This window comes from Hordeum vulgare, chromosome 6H, assembly GCF_904849725.1.
Source record: "Hordeum vulgare subsp. vulgare chromosome 6H, MorexV3_pseudomolecules_assembly, whole genome shotgun sequence".
In the NCBI taxonomy this organism is placed as follows: domain Eukaryota; kingdom Viridiplantae; phylum Streptophyta; class Magnoliopsida; order Poales; family Poaceae; genus Hordeum; species Hordeum vulgare.
This window is the reverse complement of record NC_058523.1, coordinates 59,386,159-59,399,071: the sequence shown is the minus strand read 5'-3', so window position 1 is coordinate 59,399,071 and position 12,913 is coordinate 59,386,159.

Sequence of the window (12,913 nt, the reverse complement as noted above, 5' to 3'; positions counted from 1 at the left end):
TTATATGTTCAGATCCTTGATGCTATTCAATACCTCTCTGGTCATGAACATAATTATGCTTTGTGAGTAGTCACTTTTGTTCCTGAGGACATGGGATAAGTCTTGCTATAAGTAGTTATGTGAATTTGGTATTCGTTCGATATTTTGATGCGTTGTATGTTGTTTTTCCTCTAGTGGTGTTATGTGAACGTCGACTACATAACACTTCACCAATATTTGGGCCTAGAGGAAGGCATTGGGAAGTAATAAGTAGATGATGGGTTGCTAGAGTGACAGAAGCTTAAACCCTAGTTTATGGGTTGCTTCGTAAGGGGCTGATTTGGATCCACTAGTTTAATGCTATGGTTAGACTTTGTCTTAATTCTTCTTTTGTAGTTGCAGATGCTTGCGAGAGGGGTTAATCATAAGTGGGATGTTTGTCCAAGTAAGGGCAGCACCCAAGCACAGGTCCACCCACATATCAAATTATCAAAGTAGCGAATGCGAATCATATGAACATGATGAAAACTAGCTTGACAGAAATTCCCGTGAGTCCTCGGGAGTGCTTTACCTCCTATAAGAGTTTGTCCAGGCTTGTCCCTTGCTACAAAAGGGATTGGGCCACTTTGCTGCACCTTTGTTATTATTGTTACTTGCTACTTGCTACGAATCATCTTATCACACAACTATCTGTTACCGATAATTTCAGTGCTTGCAGAGAATACCTTGCTGAAAACCACTTGTCAGTTCCTTCTGCTCCTCGTTGGGTTCGACACTCTTACTTATCGAAAGGACTACGATAGATCCCCTACACTTGTGGGTCATCAAGACTCTTTTCTAGCGCCGTTGCCGGGGAGTGAAGCGCCTTTGGTAAGTGGAATTTGGTAAGGAAACATTTATATAGTGTGCTGAAATTTATTGTCACTTGTCACTATGTTAACTAATCCTTTGAGGAGCTTGTTCGGGGTATCTTCACCTCGAACGGAAGCACAAGGAGTTGATCCTCAACCTGCTGCACCTACTGAAAATATTTGTTATGAAATTCCTTCGGGTATGCTAGAGAAAATGTTGGCTAATCCTTTTACAGGAGATGGAACATCACATCCCGACTTGCATCGAATCTATGTAGATGAAGTTTGTGGTTTATTTAAGCTTGCAGGTATGCCCGGGGGTGAGGTCAAGAAGAAGGTATTTCCCTTATCTTTGGGGGATAAAGCATTGACATGGTATAGGCTATGTGATGATACTGGATCATGGAACTACAACCGATTGAAATTGGAATTTCATCAAAAGTTTTATCCTATGCATTTGGTACATCGTGATCGGAATTATATTTATAATTTTTGGCCTCGTTATGGAGAAATTATCGCTCAAGCTTGGGGGAGGCTTAAGTCAATGTTATATTCATGCCCCAACCATGAGCTCTCGAGATAAATTATTATTCACAACTTCTATGCTCGGCTTTCTCATGACAATCACACCATGCTTGACACTTCTTGTACCGGTTCTTTTATGAAGAGAGATATTGACTTCAAATGGAATTTATTGGAAAGAATTAAACGCAACTCTGAAGATTGGGAGTTTAATGAAGGTAAGGAGTCAGGTATGAATCTCAAGTTCGATTGCGTTAAATCCTTTGTTGTAACAAATACTTTTTGTGATTTTAGCACTAAACATGGACTTGACTCTGAGATAGTAGCTTCATTATGTGAATCATTTGCTGCTCACATTAATCTCCCTAAAGAGAAGTGGTTTAAATATCATCCTCCTTTAGAAGTCAATGTATTTAAACCCAATCCAGTTGAAGAGAAAGTCATTGCTTATAATGATCCTATTGTTCCTAGTGCTTACATTGAGAAACCACCTTTCCCTGTTAGAATAAAGGATCATTCTAACGCTTCAACTGTGATATGTAGGGGCTACATTAGAACACCTACACCCCCTGAGTAAATTAGAGTTGAACCTAGCATTGCTATTATCAAAGATCTCCTGTCCGACAATGTTGATGGGCATGATATTCACTTCCGTGAAGATGCTGCTAGAATTGCTAAACCCCATGCTAGAGACAAACATAGGCATGTTGTTGGCACGCCTCTTGTTTCTGTTAAGACAGGAGATCATTGTTATCATGGTTTACGTGACATGGGTGCTAGTGTTAGTGCAATACCTCAATCTTGATATGATGAAATTAAAGACGAGATTGCACCTATCGAGATGGAACCTATTGATGTCACTATTCAGCTTGCCAATAGAGATACTATCTGCCCTTTGGGAATTGTTAGAGATGTTGAAGTCTTGTGTGGTAAAACTAAGTATCCTGCTGATTTTCTCGTTCTTGCTACCACACAAGATAGCTTTTGTCCCATCATATTTGGCAGACCCTTCCTCAATACTGTCAATGCTCATATTGGCTATGAGAAGCAAACTGTCAATGTTGGCTTTGAAGGTGTGTCACATGAGTTCAATTTCTCCAAGTTTGGTAGACAACCTCATGAAAAAGAATTGTCTAGTAAGGATGAAATTATTGCCCTAGCTTCTATTGTTGTGCCTCCTACTGATCCTTTAGAGCAATACTTGTTTGAGCATGAAAATGATATGCATATGGATGAAAGGAATGAGATAGATAGAGTTATCTTTGAACAACATCCTATCCTTAAGAATAATTTGCATGTTGAACTGCTTGGAGATCCACCCCCACCAAAGGGTGATCCTGTGTTCAAGCTTAAACAGTTGCCTGATACTCTTAAGTATCCTTATCTTGATGAAAAAGAGATATATCCTGTTATTATTAGTGCTAGCCTTTCAGAGCATGAAGAAAAGAAATTATTGAAAACTCAGAGGAAGCACCATGCTGCTATTGGATATACTCTTGACGATCTTAAGGGCATTAGTCCCACTCTATGCCAGCACAAAATTAAAACCGATCCTGATTCCAAACCAGTTGCCGATCATCTACGGAGATTAAATCCTAAGATGAAAGAGGTAGTAAGAAAAGAAATACTAAAGCTCCTCGAAGCAGGTATTATCTATCATGTTGCTCATAGTGATTGGTTAAGTCCAGTGCATTGCGACCCTAAGAAGGGAGGTATTACCGTTGTCCCTAATGATAAAAATGAATTGATCCCACAGAGGATTATTACTGGCTATAGGATGGTGATTGATTTTAGGAAATTGAATGAAGCCACTAGGAAAGATGATTACCCTTGCCCTTTTATTGAGCAAATGCTAGAAAGATTGTCTAAACACACACACTTCTGCTTTCTAGATGGTTATTCTGGTTTCTCCCAAATACCAGTTGCACAATCTGATCAGGAGAAAACCACTTTTACCTGCACTTTCGGTACCTTTGCTTACAGACGTATGCCTTTTGGCTTATGTAATGCACCTGCTACCTTTCAAAGATGTATGGTGGCTATATTATCTGACTTTTCTGAAAAGATTGTTGAGGTTTTCATGGATGACTTCTTCGTTTATGGGTCTTCTTTTGATGATTGCCTCAGCAACCTTGATCGAGTCTTGCAGAGATGTAAAGATACCAACCTTGTCCTGAACTGGGAGAGGTGCTACTTTATGGTTAATGAAGGCATCGTCTTAGGAAATAAAATTTCTGAAAGAGGTATTGAAGTCGATAAGGCTAAGGTTGATGCGATCGAGAAAATGCCATGCCCTACATACATTAATGGTATAAGAAGTTTCCTTGGTCATGCTGGTTTCTATAGAAGGTTCATTAAAGACTTCTCTAAGATTTCTAGTCCTCTTACCAATCTCTTGCAAAAGGATATTCCATTTGTTTTTGATGATGATTGTGAAGAAGCATTTGAAATACTTAAGAAGGCCTTGATAACTACACCTATTGTTCAACCACCTGATTGGAACCTATCTTTTGAAATTATGTGTGATGCTAGTGATTATGTTGTTGGTGCTATTCTAGGACAAAGAGTTGACAAGAAATTGAATGTTATTCATTATGCTAGTAAAAAACTCTAGACAATGCCCAAAGAAACTATGCTACTACCAAAAAGGAATTTTTAGCAATCGTGTTTGCATGTGAAAAGTTCAGATCTTACATTGTTGATTCCAAGGTTACTATTCACACTGATCATGCTGCTATTAAGTATCTCATGGAAAAGAAAGATGCTAAACCTAGACTTATCAGATGGGTTCTCTTGCTACATGAATTTGATTTGCATGTTGTTGATAGGAAGGGTGCTGAGAACCCCGTAGTAGATAACTTGTCTTGGTTGGAGAGTGTTCTTGATGACCCACAACCTATTGATGATAGCTTCCCTATTGAGCAATTGAATGTCATCAAGGCTTCACGTAGTAGACCTTGGTATGCTGATTATGCAAATTATATTGTTTCCAAGTATATACCACCTAGTTTCACATACCAGCAAAAGAAGAAATTCTTCTTTGATTTGAGACATTACTTTTGGGATGATCCTCACCTTTATAAGGAAGGAGTATATGGTGTTATTAGACATTGTGTACCTGAGCATGAACAGGGACAGATCCTACAGAAGTGTCACTCCGAGGCCTACGGAGGACACCATGCGGGATATAGAACTGCACATAAGGTATTGCAATCAGGTTTCTATTGGCCTACTCTCTTCAAGGATGCCCGTAAGTTTGTCTTGTCTTGTGATGAATGTCAAAGAATAGGTAATATCAGTAAACGTCAGGAAATGCCTATGAACTATTCACTTGTCATTGAACCATTTGATGTTTGGGGTTTTGATTATATGGGACCTTTTCCAAAGTCCAACAGGTATACTCATATCCTAGTTGTTGTTGATTACGTTACTAAGTGGGTAGAAGCTATCCCAACTATTAGTGCTGATCACAACACCTCTATTAGGATGCTTAAAGAAGTTATTTTCCCTAGATTTGGAGTCCCTAGATATTTAATGACTAATGGTGGTTCACATTTTATTCATGGTGCTTTCTGTAAAACGCCTGCTAAGTATGATATCAACCATATAATTGCATCTCCCTATCATCCTTAGTCCAGTGGTCAAGTAGAGCTAAGTAATAAAGAGATTAAACTAATTCTGCAAAAGACTGTTAATAGGTCTAGAAATAATTGGTCTAAGAAGCTTGATGATGCACTGTGGGCTTATAGAACTGTTTATAATAATCCCATGGGCATATCTCCGGACAAAATGGTTTACGGTAAAGCATGTCATTTACCTCTTGAGCTAGAGCATAAGGCTTATTGGGCAATCAAAGAGCTCAACTTTGATTTCAAACTTGCCGGCGAGAAGAGGTTATTTGATATTAGCTCACTTGATGAATGGAGAACTCAGGCATATGAAAATGCCAAGTTGTTCAAAGAAAAGGTTAAGAGGTGGCATGATAAAAGGATACAAAAACGTGAGTTCAATGTAGGTGATTATGTCTTGCTATACAATTCTCGTTTAAGATTTTTTGCAAGCAAGCTTCTCTCTAAATGGGAAGGTCCTTACATTGTTGAGGAAGCATATCGTTCCGGTGCTATCAAGATCAACAACACGGAAGGTAATTTTCCGAGAGTGGTAAATGGGCAAAGAAGCAAGCATTATATCTCAGGTACTCCCATAAATGTTGAAAGCAATATTATCAATACCATAACTCTTGAGGAGTACATAAGGGATATTTATTAGCATGTTACAGACTCCAAAAACGAAGAGGTATGTGATTCGGTAAGTAAACCGACTCCAAAACTTTTCCAGTAGCAATTTTTCTCCGTTTTGGAATTTTTAGAAAAATAGAAAATTTTAAAGTAGTCTGGAAAGCGCACGAGGAGGCGACAAGCCTGCCAGGCGTGGCCTAACCCCTGGGCGCGCCTGGGTGGCTTGTGGGCACCTTGTGTGCCTCCCGGACTCCATTTTCTTGCGAGTACTCCTTTTGGTCAGGAAAAATTCAATATATATTCTCCCGAAAGGTCAGACCCTCGTATCACGCAAATATCCTTTATTTTTTGTTTCGATCCTGTTTCTACTGCATATTTAGAGCATGATGTCTTCTCAAGATTCAGAGGGGGAGAGCTATGTGGACGATTACGTTGCTAACCCCAAGGTCCATGGGGACTTGGATCATTATGGTTGGACCACTGATGAGGAAGAAGATTAGGATCCCAAGGGGAAGGAAGGAACAAGTTCCGATGAAGAGGAGTCTCCTTTACCCGAGTCTGGAAACACACGTGTGGAGTTCAAGAAGTCAAGCCTCCCTGACTCAAAGAAGAAGCCTAAGATTTTGTTTACCCCTTCTCGTCTTTTGTAGGAGAGTAAGCAAGAATTATGCCAAAGGGTGTTGAGGCTTGAAGAGGAAATTAACGATCTGAAGGAGCAGAATTTTGTGCTCAAGAGGAAATTAAACAAGTTCAAGAACACTGCAACAACTCCACCACCATCACCATCGAAGGAAGACAACTAAGCACGGGTATGGGCACTCCCCTTGGTTTGTGCCAAGCTTGGGGGAGTTGCCCCAGTATCGTATCACCATCACATCTTTTGCCTTTACCTTTTTCTTAGTTCGATCCTTTTTGGTTTTATCTTTCTCTAGTAGAATAAAGTTCTTAGTGTTCTAGGCTTGAGTTTTGCTTTGTGTCACCACCATTGTATTCGAGCTCGTGAGTCATATAATAAAGAGTGTTTTAGTTAAGGGCCTTGCTTCATGCCATGATCTAAAGGAAAGAATAATAAAAGAACAAAAGCATGAAAGATCATGTAATGATCTTATGGGAAGTGATGACTTCACATATAAAAAGAATGTTGATTGAAACTTGTTGTGGGTGGACAAACGTAGACCTTGGTCATTGTTGCATTTAATAGGAAGTAATAAAGAAAGAGAGGTTCACATATTAATGTATCATCTTGGGAATCATCTATGATTGTGAACACATATTTAAACTATTACATGCTTAGAAGTAGATGTTGGACAAGGAAGACAACATAATGAATTATGTTTGCTTGGTTCCGAACAATGTTATATGACTAGAGATCCCTTAGCATATGACGCTTGCTTCCACCTCATATCAGCCAAAACTTCCGCACTAAGTAGAGATACTACTTGTGCATCCATAAACCTTCAACCCAGTTTTTCCATGAGAGTCCACCATACGTACCTATGGATTGAATAAGATCCCTCAAGTAAGTTGTCATCGGTGCAAGCAATAAAAATTGCTCCCTAAATATGTATGATCTATTAGTGTGTGGAAAATAAGCTTTGTACGAACCTGTGATGAGGAAGTCATAAAAGCGACAGGCTGCATAATAAAGTTCTTTATCACAGAAGGCAATATAAAGTGACGTTCCTTCACACTAAGAGGTCACACATCCAAACCTCAAAAGCGCATGACAACCTCTGCTTTCCTCTGCGAAGGGCCTATCTTGTACCTTTACTTTTTATCCTTAAAAGAGTCATGGTGATCGACACCAATTCCTTATTTCGCCTTTATCTTGGCTAACGTCATATGCTAGGGAAATATCTATATTCATATGTCAACTTGGAAGTAAGAATTCATGAATTGTTATTGTTGACATTACTCTTGAGGTAAGTAGTTGGGAGGCGAAACTATAAGCCTCTATCTTTCTGTGGGTCCAACTGAAACTTTGATCTCATGAGTACCACATGAGTTTTAGAAATTGTAGAAGATGAAAGGATGATTGAGTATGTGGATTAGCTTTACAAGCTCTTATTTGACTCTTTCCGATGTTATGATAAATTACAATTGCCTCAATGACTAAAGGCTATTGGTTGTTAATTGTCAATAAGGTTCTTGACCCTTACTTTACCTTGTGAAGGAATTGTCACTTTAGCATAAGAGTTTATATTATGCTATTGCTGTTTTAATTATGATCATGATGCGTGCATGTCCGTATTGTGTTTTATCGACACCTCTATCTCCAAACATGTGGGCATATTTATTGATCTCGGCTTCCGCTTGAGGACAAGCGAGGTCTAAGCTTGGGAGAATTGATACATACATTTTTGCATCATGCTCTTATGTTGATATTTATCGCTTTATGGGTTGTTATTACACTTCACGGTACAATACTTATGCCTTTTCTCTCTTATTTTATTAGGTTTACATGAAGAGGGAGAATGCCGGCAGCTGGAATTCTGGTCTGAAAAAGGAGCAAGTTTGAGACACCTATTCTGCGCAGCTCCAAAAGTCGTGAAAATCAACGAGGAATTATTTTGGATTTTATAAAAAATACTGTGCGGAAGAAATACCAGAGGGGAGCCACCAGGAGGCCACAAGCCTGCCAGGCGCGACCTACCCCCCCTGGCCGCGCCTAGGTGGCTTGTGGGCCCCCTGTTGCCCCTCTGGCTCCCATCTTTTGCTATAAGGAGGGTTTCGTTCCAGAAAAAATCAGAAGGAGGCTTTCAGGAGGAATCGCCGCCGCCACGAGGCGGAACTTGAGCAGGACCAATCTAGAGCTCCGACAGGGCCGTCCTGTCGGGGAAACTTCCCTCCCAGAGGGGAAATAGTCGCCATCGTCATCACCAACACTCCTCTCATCGGAGGGGACTCATCACCAGCAACATCTTCATCAACACCATCTCATCTCCAAACCGTAGTTCATCTCTTGTAACCAATCTCCGTCTCGCGACTCCGATTGGTACTTGTAAGGTTGCTAGTAGTGTTAATTACTCTTTGTAGTTGATGCTAGTTGGATTATTTGGTGGAAGATTATATGTTCAGATCCTTGATGCTATTCAATACCTCTCTGGTCATGAACATAATTATGCTTTGTGAGTAGTCACTTCTGTTCCTGAGGACATGGGATAAGTCTTGCTATAAGTAGTCATGTGAATTTGGTATTCGTTCGATATTTTGATGCGTTGTATGTTGTTTTTCCTCTAGTGGTAAGTAGATGATGGGTTGCTAGAGTGACAGAAGCTTAAACCTAGTTTATGCGTTGTTTCGTAAGGGGCTGATTTGGATCCACTAGTTTCATGCTATGGTTAGACTTTGTCTTAATTCTTCTTTTGTAGTTGCGGATGCTTGCGAGAGGGGTTAATCATAAGTGGGATGTTTTTCCAAGTAAGGGCAGCACCCAAGCACCGGTCCACCCACATATCAAATTATCAAAGTAGTGAACGCGAATCATATGAACATGATGAAAATTAGCTTGACAGAAATTCCCATGTGTCCTCGGGAGCGCTTTACCTCCTATAAGAGTTTGTCCAGGCATGTCCCTTGCTACAAAAGGGATTGGGCCACTTTGCTGCACCTTTGTTACTATTGTTACTTGCTACTTTCTACGAATCATCTTATCACACAACTATCTGTTACCGATAATTTCAGTGCTTGCAGAGAATACCTTGCTGAAAACCAGTTGTTAGTTCCTTCCGCTCCTCGTTGGGTTCGGCACTCTTACTTATCGAAAGGACTATGATAGATCCCCTACACTTGTGGGTCATCACCGACCAACTTCGTCACCTTGGTTGGACTGAGGGCTTCGCCTCGCCACATCAGTCGTGCCGCATCGCGATTTCATCAAGCGGATCTCTTCACTCGGGAACCTCGGCGATGAGGCTATATTTTTTCTAATTATTTACTTCACTTAAGTTCATTAAGTATTGGATTATTATTATTATTTTATATTACTTTTGGCTTGCACTATTTTATGTGCGCACGTGACCGGCTCCGGTTGCGTTAGACAGTCACCTTGGCACGCCGACGTCGTTGTCACGCCTCCGTTAACCGAATTGCGTCGTCGATATGGTCGACTAATGTGGGGGCTTCACCGTCGCACTACCGAACTACTCTATCTCCTTGGCTGCACCTCGTGTTTCGCCTCGGCTCTTCCGAAGTGTTGTGTTGTCACTTCCACTAGTTGAAAAAGGGTCTTTCGGCCGAAGACAAAAAGACCATTAGCCCCGGTTCAATCGAAAACCGGGACCAATGCCAGGCATTGGTCCCGGTTCAGTTTGCCAGGGCATTGGTCCCGGTTCGGTTCATCTCATTAGTCCCAGTTCTGGGAAAAACCCGGGACTAAAGATCCAGCGACTGCCATGTGGCGTGCCGCGGAACATTAGTCCCGGTTTTTTAGCCAGAACCGGGACCAAATTGTAGTCTATTAGTCCCGGTTTTAGACAAAAACTGGGACTAAAGTGCTGCCTATGTATACCCTTTCCCCTGCCACCCTCTCCTCAGTTTTTTGGTTGTTGAGGTGTGCATGCCATGCTCTTGCCACCCTTCTAGTTCATGCACATGAGGTGTTCGATGAAATGCCCGAGCCACACTACTTAAGCTTTCTCCTCTCCATGCTCGACCTCGAAACTCCATTTTCCTCAATATTTGTCTAGGTTTGGCCATGCACCAACTACACAAGTGTCCCGTGCCCATCCTCACCTTTGTCGATCGCCCGCGCCGATCTCGTCGCGAGCACCACCGTGGTGAGCCTCTTGTTCTTGTCTTCTTTTTAAAAGAAAATAAAATTCTTACTTGGATGATTTAGATACATACTTGTATAAATTACTTACTTTCATTAGTTTTTGTTATTATATAGTGCGATGGTTTTCGTATCCGCCTCCGTCGGCCCTCGTCCTGTCTATGATTAGGATGTGGTATATATTATCTTTTATAACTATTTGTTTTATTTAGTGTTTATGACAATTATGATGACCAACGTGACATATATTTTTTAATATAGGAGGTATGTGAACCGGAAATTCCAACCCACATAGAAATTCTTGTCGAGAAGTTAATTTTGGTTGAAAAAGAAAACAAATACTTGAAGGAAAAATTGAAAATAATTGAGGAGAAGAATATGGAACTGGAGGTGCATGTCACCGATGTCATTGATGATCGCAAGATGAGGATCGATGCGATGCGGTTGAAGATGGATGCAATGCGCTTGAAGATGGATGAAATGCTCTTGAAGATTAGGAATATTAGAAAATATGCCATTGATAAAGAGTCTTGGTATCATTATGCTGTTGAGTCAATTGTTACCTTAGTTGCGATTTTGATCGCATTTGTTGTTGCATTTAAATGTTTTACATAGTTGTATGTTGTTTTATGAAAGAACTTTATATATTTATTTTTTGCAATAATAACATTTTATCGCTACTGTGCTTTGCTTTTAATGTGATGATGAACTTGTATTAATTTGGTCATATGTTCTGCAATGGTTTTTTGATATACTTAATTTCATAATAGAGATGAACCGCCAATGGATGTACGGTGACCAACGCACTTCGGAGTATATTACGAACCGGGACTAATGCCCGAGTCACACTTAAGTTCAAACAAAATGGTATCCTCGACCGAGGTTAGCAACCTTATCCTTTTCATTTGTAATTGATACAAAAATATTGCATGTGTCAATGTACGGTGGTCATTTCACTATTCATGTATGATGCCAGATCGATGCACAAAAGCGATTGATGTACGGCGAACGACGCGGTTCTGGATTTATTGCAGGCCTGCATAATCGATGTGGCTGAGGCAAACAAAGTGGATAATTTTATGCATTGTCCATGTGTTGGCCGTCCAAACGTGAAGGAGTACTCTAGCTCGAAAAACATTCATCTCCACTTGCTTCAGAGAGGTTTCATGCCCACATATTATTGTTGGACCATGTACGGAGAAAGAGGGGTTAGGACGGAAGACAATGAAGAAGAAGATGATGATGACAACTATCCTATGTTCACTGAAGAATACGGTGATACTACAATGGAAGACAATGAAGAAGGAGGAGGTGAAGAACAACCGGCATCAGATGAGCCCGCTGATGGTCTTGGTTGGGTCATTTCTGATGCAAAGAGAGAATGCAATACAGAAAAGGAGAAGCTGAAATTGGAGGCCATGCTAAAGGATCATAAAAAGTTGTTGTACCCAAATTGCAAAGATGGCAACACAAAGCTTGGTACCACACTGGAACTGTTGAAATGGAAGGCAGAAACTGGTTTATCTTACAAGGGATTTGAGAAGTTACTGAAAATATTGAAGCCGAAGCTTCCAAAGGATAATGAATTGCCCGAGACTACGTACGAAGCAAAGAAGGCTATCTGCCCTCTTGGATTAGATGTGCAGAAGATACATGCATGCATTAACAACTGCATCCTATACCGCGGTGAGAAGTACGAGAATATGGATAAATGTCTGGTATGCACTGCATGTCGGTACAAGATCAAACAAGATGACCCTGGTGATTTTGAGGGCGATGACAAGCCCCCAGGAAGAAGGTTCCTGCTAAGGTTATGTGGTATGCTCCTATAACACCACGGTTGAAACGTCTGTTCACAAACAATGAGCATGACAAGTTGATGCGATGGCACAAAGACGAGCGTAAGAAAGACGGGAAAAAGTTGAGACACCTCGCAGATGGGTCGCAGTGGAGGAAAATCGAGAGGGAGTGGCCGGACTTTGCATATGACCCAAGGAACTTATGGCTTGGTCTAAGTACAGACGGCATGAATCCTTTTGGGGAGCAGAGCTGCAGTCACAGCACCTAGCCCGTGACTCTATGTATCTACAACCTTCCTCCTTGGTTGTGCATGAAGTGGAAGTTCATTATGATGCTAGTGCTCATCCAAGGACCGAAGAAACCCGGCAACGCCATTGATGTGTACCTAAGGCCATTAGTTGATGAACTTTTGCAGTTGTGGGCCAAACCAGGTGTACGTGTGTGGGATGAGCACAAACAACAGGAATTTGACCTACGACCATTGTTGTTCGTAACCATCAATTATTGGCCTGCTCTTAGTAACATTTCAGGATAGTCAAACAAGGGATACAATGCATGCACACACTTTTTATATAAGACTAAAGGTACATATTTGGAAAAATCTAAGAAGGTTGTCTACGTGGGGTGTCGTCAATTTCTTCCGACCAATCATCCCGTAAGGAAGAAAGGCAAGCATTTCAACGGTGAGGCAGATCACCGGAAGAGGCCTAACCTCCCTACTGGTGATGAGTTATTGGCTATGGTCAAGG